Here is a 9920-nt window from a genome sequence, read left to right as displayed (position 1 = left end):
ATTGATCTTCCACGTTTGATGCGTGGCAAAGACTCAACAGTGACATTATTGCCAGCTTTTGGAATTTCAGTTCGAGCTGGAGCATTTATCGCTGGTATATATGATTTAGTCACTTTTTTATATCTGTAAATGCATAAAGTAATTAATTTGCAAGTTCTTGCATATGCATTATTTTTGAACTTTCGTTTCACATTCTTTTGTGCGAGTTCAATATACCTTAATTGATGTTCACATCATGAAGCATCATTTTATTTTTTATTTTTATTTCTCCCCTAATCTAGAGAACAATGTTTTATTAAAATGACAATCAGCAAAACGTGCTGTAAAAACATCACCCATCATGGGTTCAATATATCTTATGATTGAAGATGTTTTATATCCAAAATATATTATCATCTTTCTTTGAAGAACCATTTTATTGTGTTGTGGTGATACAATTGGAACATACACTGCACAACCAATGTTTTAAGGTAGAAAATATTTGGCTCTTGGCCAAAATCAAGTATTAAGTGAAAATATTTACGACTTCCACATGGTATAATGCGAATTAATGTCGCAGCATGTAAATTTACATGTCCACATATAAATATTGAGAGATTTGTACTCATTATCAATTGTCTAGTTATTAGCTGTAAGCGTTTATCTATTGATTCAGCTAAACCAATTTTGTGTATGCACATGAGCAACTGGATGTTCAACAACAATCCCTGTAGATATATAATGATCATTAAATGCTTGAGATGTTAACTCACCAGCATTATCAAGTCTCATCCTTTTAATGGTGTAATCAGAATAATGTGTTCTCAATTTAATAATTTGTGCAAGAAACTTTGCAAATGCCATATTACGGCTTGATAACATACAAATATGAGACCATCCGCTAGATGCGTCTATTAGAACCATGAAATATCAAAATGGTTCACATGATGGATGAATTGGTTCATATATCTTACCTTGAATTCTTTCAAGAAACATTTGTGATTCTTTTTCACAATATACTTTTCATTAATCACCATATGTGCTTTCCATTAATCACCATATGTGTTTTTTTTTATTTTTTTTATAAATCACCATATGTGTTTTTTTTTTATCATATATCCTTTTCACCATATACGCTTTTAATCATATGCGCTGTGTTTTTCACCATATGCGCTTTTAATCATATGCGATTTTCATCATATGCGTTGTGCTTTTCATCATATTCGCTTTTCATCATATGCGCTTATCATATGCGATGCGCTTTTTATCATATGCGCTTTTTTATGTGAATAGTAAATTAATTAATTTCGTTTTACTATTCATATGAATTAATTTAGATTTACTATTTTGTTAATTGAATAATATATATATACATCATATACTTGTGACTCCGAAGGCTCAAATGAATTTGACCATATAGTTATACGTTGTACCTTGCACATTAATTTTCAGTAGAAGCTTTAGATGCATATTATTTTCAGTAGAAGCTTTAGATGCACTTTTTTTTTAATCACCAAATACCACAAACACTTTGTTTACGTTTGTTCATAGTCATCAATGAAAACCATTTTCTTTAATTTTATTTTATACAATAAAATTAACGCATCATTATTCTTTTCAAAAAAAATAATCTATTGTTATTGTTCACTTGTGCCATGTTTAACAACAAAAGTCAACAACCTCTGTCTTGTTTGTTGTGGCAACCAAAAACAACCTTTGCTTTTGTTACCGAGAATCCAAGACCAAAAAACAATTAATTTTTAATTAATCTTTTATCAAAACCATAAATGATTTTATTGATCTACGTTGATATGGCCATAAAGAATTGACGGCTGACCTACTTTTGTAAGTGTATTTCGGCTATCATCCCGAAAACGCACAACGACCTTTTTTTTTTTTTTTTATGAAGTATTTGTTTCATATCTTGCTTAGGCAATTATTGTGAACATTTGGTCCCTATAAGAGCATTTATTTTTTAGACTTTTAGTTGATTTGTACTTGTCACAATTAGGGATAGCACCCGCGGATCGTGGATGCGGATCCATTGGATCCATCACCCGTACCCGCGGATTTTTTTTTAAGAGACATCCAATTGAACCCTTGTTCGTTGAAACAATTTGACTATATTTTTACTCCCCATTATTAAACGGGCCATTTTGATGCACACTCTTAAAAAAATAATTTGTTTTTTAAGTTTTATTATTCAACCTCCTTTTTCAACGGTCACGTTTTTAACAAAACATTTGACAAGTTTGGAAAAAAGTTTTTTATTGATTATCATCAAAAGTTTTCTATTGTCACTCTACTGGATGGAATTATGGCATACAACCAAAATTGCAACCCAACACTACATAAGAACAAAAAGGTTGTTTTTAATTAACATATGTATATGTGTTAAACTCGGAATAATAATAACTTATTTTAGAAAATTAACATAAGACATGTTGAAACATTTTTGTCACATTTAGCTCATCAAGTCTAATACTTATCATTGATAGATTTTATCACGTCTAGGAGATGTTTACTTTTTTCTTGTATTAAGTCCTACTTTCATTTACCTTTGTTTGGAAAAAAGTTTTTTTTTTTACTTTGCTTTCCCCCTTTCTGTAAAACTCATTTAAACACTTTCTTTGTTTTTTTTTTTTTTAAAAAAAACTTCCTTTTTTTTACGTTACCCGTAAATTATAAATATATAAAAAAAACTTTTTGTTTAAATTTTTTTTCTAGTTTTTAAAAGGCCACTTGACCAATTTTTTAATTCTTTCACAACACCTGATATCGTGATCGTGACCTTTCACCAAAGCAAGAGATATTCTTGATAAACTAAACACGGACTCGTGTTTGAAATTGTCGGCCACAAAAAAATTCATTTGATAAAAGTATATATTTTTTTTAGTTATAGAAGGAGACCACTTCATTTTCAATACTTCATTTTTGACAAAAAAAACTATTCCATTTTACCATCCCTTTTTTTTCTTACTTTAACTTTTAAGATATACTTTTAATAAAAATACAAACTACTTTTTCTTATTTTAACTTTTAAGATTTACTTTTAATAAAAATACAAACTACTTTTTGTATTTTAACTTTTAAGATTTACTTTTAATAAAAGTACAAACTACTTTTTCTTATTTTAACTTTTAAGATTTACTTTTAATAAAAATACAAACTATTTTTTTATTTTAACTTTTAAAATTATAAATTTAAGAATAAACATTAGTATGCATGAAATAAATAATGATTAATTGCATAAGTAATCATAAATGTTAGATAACATATAAAGACCCCGTCGTATTCGTATTGATCGGAATTAATCTCGACCCATGATACCGTGTTGTCAAATGACGTGTTGCGTACATAAAGTACCGTGTTGTCAAATGACGTGTTGCGTACAATCATGAGGTCTTATTAACATAAATATAAATGTTAGTGAAGTTAATAAGAGTTAGATTACAGAAAATATAATTCAGGTGGTATAACCGACCATATATAACTTAAATAACATAAATATAAATGTTAGTGAAGTTAGTAAAAGTTAGATTACAGAAATATAATTCAGGTGGTATAACCGACCATATATAACTTAAATAACATAAATATAAATGTTAGTGAAGTTAGTAAAAGTTAGATTACAGAAATATAATTCAGGTGGTATAACCGACCATATATAACTTAAATAACATAAATATAAATGTTAGTAGTCCAAAATTTGATATATTCGAGTCTGAAAATTATTAATAATTTCATACCTTGATTAGTGATTCGTGATCGTTTGAGATATCTTTTAATTACACTAAGCTTTTCGTGCTGATAACGTGTTATAATTCAGTAGGCTTATAACTACCTTTAATGGTTATAAGAACAAAGAGAGAAAAAGAGAGAAGAAGGAGAGAAGAAATATTGATATTGATATTTCAAGAGAAATGGTGCACCTTAAATGGTTACCATACATGTCTATTTATAGTATAAAATATTACTATGCAAGAAATATAATAATAATAAAATTAACATCCAATCTAGATATTTTATAACACAATCTAGATATTTTATAACATGTTTAAAAAAGATAATAATAATAATAATTAGTACGAACGTACATTTCATTCCTCGGAAGAAAAGTAATGGCGCTTTTAAACACAAACTCGTTCGATCAGCTCAACAAGAACATTAGTTATGTAAAGGAAAATAGTATAGGATATTAGGATACCATTACTAGCGTGTCAAGTATACCTTTGTGGATATATTAGTATTATGTCGTTACCAATATCAGATCTGTAAATAAATTCGATCCTAATATCATTGGATTTTTCTTTTCTTTTTTATATATTTTGCTACAGTAGGAAACCTCTTTTGTCTTTGTAGTTGTGAATTGTGATGCTAAGTAATTTACAATGGTGTCTGCTTAATTACAAGAAATAAAATCAGATCTTTTGTAGAATTCACATAAATTGAAGTCAAATTGTTTAGCAGTTTTTTTTTTTTTTTTATCAAAGGTCATGTGTTTGACATTTTATCTACATTTGACATGTTTATGGCATTTTTATATACATCTCAACAAACAACAGATTCATAAAGGGAAAGAACAAACAGTTAGTGATGTAAATATTGCATTTTATGAAACCGTTAAGAGTCAGAGTTTATCAACCACCAGAAAAATGAAAAAAAGAAAATTGCATTCTTTTTTCTCTACCAGTTTCTGCCCATCATCCTTGGCATCATTCCACTTTTTTTTTATATTCGTGTTTCTTATTGTTCTTTCTATATATTCTTCTTCCTCTCCTCTATGGTGTTCTCAAGCTTGTTATCATCGCTTTTGTTTTTTCGTTGCTCGTCTCTTAAGTAGAGAGGATGACTCTGGATCTTCAAATATTGCATCTATCAAAACACATTAGAAACGGCCTTTGGCCTAGCGGTTCGAGTCTTGTTTAGGACATTATTCATGTAAAATTACGTATGGTGCATTGGTGCGTGAGTTTCTGTTCAAAAAAGATAAAATTACGTCATTGGTCTCTAATGTTTGCCCAAAGTTTCATGGATGGACATAAAGTATTATTTTGACGTTGATGACCCTAATAATTGAAAAGGTTGCGTCGTTGGTCCCTAAAGGTAACATACGTTATCTTCCCATTGTGAGTGTGCATCACGTGAGATGCACATGAGGGATTTTTAGTCATTGAACGTCTGTAATTTATCATGTTGTGTTGGTGATTTTAGCATGATCCAACGTCATTTTAGTTGATTGGATTGCTAAGTTGAAAGTGATCGAACCATTGAAACGCTACACGGATTTGGGGAGTGTGGAGTACACGTTCGTAAAGCGTAAAATGGTTTGAGGTTATGTTAGTGAGCTTGGAAATAACATTTGGAACATAAGGAATGCGAAACGAGACTTGAAAAGGCCATACGCGTGAAAATCCTTAAACTGAAAATTTGATTTGCTGGGTAGTGTTAGGCCGCGGCGCGGCCTCATCCCCGCGGCGCGGCTTAAAGCTTGGTTTTGAGGTCGAGCTTTTTGACCTGTTTTCAAGTGTGATTCTTTGTTAGCCCGCGGCGCGGCTCTCAGACCCGCGGCGCGGCTTAACACTGGTTCGCTGAAAAGGTGTCTTTTCAACCCAAAAGGCACATTTGAACCCCAAACGTTATGGGGTTGTTCCAGGACATTTAAGGACGGTTTTTATACGTATTTGGATTGTTTAAGCACAAATATATGGGTATTATCTTCCAAGCATTGTATGGGTTCATATGAAAAAGTGTAACTTTTCAAAGGCACCTTTTGACCCATTATAAATATATGGATTCATTTCCATATGAAGTGTTAGACTTTTTACACAATGTTCCAGATTTTCAGACATGTCTAACACACTTTCAACACAAAACTTACAGATTTATGCAATCTACAATTGCAAGGAACAATTATCTTTTGGTCAAGACGATTGTTCATACTAGTCTTATCCTAATAGTGATTTCGTGTAACCCGTGACCAAGTGGGTCTAAATACTCTATTAAGAAAGTGTTTCACGATTCTAGTATCAATCCGGTTGTTGATTCTTTACCCACTAATTCAATATTTCCCCAACAATTTAATAGAGTATTACGAATCTGACCGGTGAATCCGTAAAGAATCGTTAAAAAGAAACATCAAGTTGTGGGTCTTCCACCATTCTGTTGTTTACGCGTGGAAGCATGAAAGTTTGGGATTAAATTTCTGGAGTGGATGATTTATCTCATGCGGTGGAATTCATTTGAGATCGCAATCAACGAATTTCCAGGTTCTTTCATGATTATTTTATTAAATTCAATATGTGAGTGTGTTTGTCCAACATTTATCTAAACGATACTTTTGGAATGTTTAATATGAATACTTCTTTTGAAAATATGCTTCCTTGCTCCAATAAGGGATAATGATATGATATTAAACACTAACAAAAGTATGGGATACTCCCTGGACGAACGGATGTAATTGTACACCAACAAATATATTAAATTACTTGCATGGTGGTTAATATGAAAATTAAATTTCAATGTCCATGTTTGATTTATCAAAAGGTGTCATGATTTTTTAATCATACGTTGCAATCATTTTCTATCCGGTGGGTTTTTGTTGGAAATGGCGGGTAACCATATTCCATTTCTTTTGGTAACGGTTTAAACTATCATTTAAATTACTTGTGATCAATTTTGAGAAATTGATGAGTTACCAATTTTGGCGGTTAGCAATTGGTAACGGTATATGGGGATAGTAGTAATTCATGTCATCAAACTTTGATGATGGTTGACTTTCTAACAATCTACGAATCCTTTACATGATATTATGATCATGTGCAAGTAATTGTTGTCCACATAAAAATGTATTTTAATAATTGAAGTCTGTGGATACCTTAAACTTTTGATAAGTGAAGATCTAAACTTTTGACAAGTGAAGATCTAGATGATGGAACACCAAGTGTACTGGTAGATATCTAATAACAATTTTTATTGTTTGAATGAATGCAACGGTTGGTAAGTATGTTGATACAATCATGAATGGATATGTAATGTCATGTATACAATTATACATGGAAGTGTGATGTCAATAAAAGAATGTTTTCATTCTATTCTTTGTATATTGACATGGAACCCCCTCATGGGTTATTAACAATTGTGATTGTTGGTAAGATAATGGATTAATTGATGACGATTGAATAAGTCACAAAATAATATTTATGATTGTGAAGTGACTATTTTGTTACTAAATAAAATTATCATGAAGTTTTATTCATTAATGAGGTATGTCCATAAAACATTTGATGGTTTATCAAATGACACAAGTTAGTGAAACTGATATGTTTTAATATGGAATAGGATTTGACGTTGTTTAATTGTTTCTAAATACAGGTATGCTATTGAAATTGGTGGTATGGTGTATGTTACTACATCAAGTGACCAATATAGCATGGTGGTAGAAAGATTAAGCATGTTTTAGTAGAATTCATTGTGATGGGACTTAAGTATTTCAATACTTGTAAAAACTAACCATGGACTATGGTTTAATTCACAATGGAAATCCTTAAGGCATATTAAATTATTTAAGTTTACTATTGATCAAGAGGATTATACATCTACAAGTTGTTGGTTTTAACACTTGGTATAGATGGGGTATCTTGGATCAAAAAGGTTGATGTTGAGATTATGGATATCATAAACTTGTTGTCATTACTTCTTGGTTTTAGAAGTGGATTGACAAAGGTGTGTTTATAACAATAATCTCACTATCTAATGTAATGGTAATAATTGTGTACACAAGGATAATAGGGATACATTATCAAGGGTGTATGAATTATATGTTTACATTGATGACTTGTGAAAGATGGACATGTGCAAGGACTAATCAATCAATTGATTTGAGTACTCACAAGTTTCTTATGGTATAGTAAGAACTTGGTAAATCCTTGGTTTAAAGGATTGCAAAAGAAAGAAAATTGATTGGAGTCATAATGAATGAGATGAAAGTTCATGGTGATCCCTTGTTATGGGAAGTCATTTGACTAAGGCATGTTTTTGAACAAGTGAAAGTCTAGACAATTATGCCTTCGACAAATTGTGTTTCGTGAGGTTATCACGAATGAAGTGATGTTTGTGGATTTTGTTGGGTCACAACAAAGTTTGACTAAATCACTTGACAAAAGCATTAGTCGGTAGTGCGCACAAGTTGGCTAATGTTGTGGGATTGAAGTCCATTTAGATTTTCCATAGTGGGATACCCAATTCCCTTCTAGTACAACGCTAGGAGCTGAATTCAATGAGGAAAGCCTACTATCTGAAGATTGGAACACATTTAAATATATGATCCCAAAGTATGTGTTCGGACCCGTGAGATAAAGGAGGTTGAAGTTAAATACTTCTTAATAGTTGTCTTGAAAAATTGCATCGCGGGAGCAAGATTAAAGAAGCTACCTATGTGAACATGAGGTTAAGCCGCCTCAAGAAAGCTTGGGAATTAGCTTTTGATATGTTCATGAGAGGATTGGGACACATGGCTTATAATAGTGTCGGGTTAATTGTAGAAAGCATGGAGCTAGTGTGTATATTATCGACAGGTTTTCAAATGAATTGATGGGTTCAAACTATTAGAGCACCCTGATTTTCGAATTCTTGCACGTGTAATATACTATGTGTAAATTCAATCCATGTGACATTTACACTTATGCACTAGTTATCTGTTAGTTGATATTTTAGTAATCAAGGATCATACTAAAATGGGGGGGAATTGTTGGTGATTTTAGCATGATCCAACGTCATTTTAGTTGATTGGATTGCTAAGTTGAAAGTGATCGAACCATTGAAACGCTACACGGATTTAGGGAGTGTGGAGTACACGTTCGTAAAGCGTAAAATGGTTTGAGGTTATGTTAGTGAGCTTGGAAATAACATTTGGAACATAAGGAATGCGAAACGAGACTTGAAAAGGCCATACGCGTGAAAATCCTTAAACTGGAAATTTGATTTGCTGGGTAGTGTTAGGCCGCGGCGCGGCCTCATCCCCGCGGCGCGGCTTAAAGCTTGGTTTTGAGGTCGAGCTTTTTGGCATGTTTTCAAGTGTGATTCTTTGTTAGCCCGCGGCGTGGCTCCCAGGCCCGCGGCGCGGCTTAACACTGGTTCGCTGAAAAGGTGTCTTTTCAACCCAAAAGGCACATTTGAACCCCAAACGTTATGGGGTTGTTCCAGGACATTTAAGGACGATTTTTATATGTATTTGGACTTGTTTAAGCACAAATATATGGGTATTATCTTCCAAGCATTGTATGGGTTCATATGAAAAGGTGTGACTTTTCAAAGGCACCTTTTGACCCATTATAAATATATGGATTCATTTCCATATGAAGTGTTAGACTTTTTACACAATGTTCCAGATTTTCGGACATGTCTAACACACTTTCAACACAAAACTTACAGATTTATGTAATCTACAATTGCAAGGAACAATTATCTTTTGGTCAAGACGATTGTTCATACTACTCTTATCCTAATAGTGATTTCGTGTAACCCGTGACCAAGTGGGTTGAAATACTCTATTAAGAAAGTGTTTCACGATTCTAGTATCAATCCGGTTGTTGATTCTTTACCCACTAATTCAATATTTCCCCAACATGTTGTAAATCGTGTAACATTTCAGCAATAACAATTTGTCTATATTACTCACCCACGTCAAAAACAGCCATCGTGTGCATTTTACGTGACAAATACTTTAGGTCATTCACACTAACGATGGGAACGTCTGTTACCTTAATTTAAAATGTTAGGGTCATTCACGTTTAAAAAAAAAAAAAAATACTTTAGGTCCATCTATCAAACTTTAGTTAACCATTAGGGATCAATGGCTTAATTTTATCTTAGATAAATAACTAAAGGTGACAACCATGGCTTAAGGTGTAATACTTGCAACAACATTTCCCAATTTGACA

This window comes from Rutidosis leptorrhynchoides, chromosome 1, assembly GCF_046630445.1.
Source record: "Rutidosis leptorrhynchoides isolate AG116_Rl617_1_P2 chromosome 1, CSIRO_AGI_Rlap_v1, whole genome shotgun sequence".
NCBI classification, from domain to species: domain Eukaryota; kingdom Viridiplantae; phylum Streptophyta; class Magnoliopsida; order Asterales; family Asteraceae; genus Rutidosis; species Rutidosis leptorrhynchoides.
Note: the sequence above shows the minus strand (reverse complement) of the source record.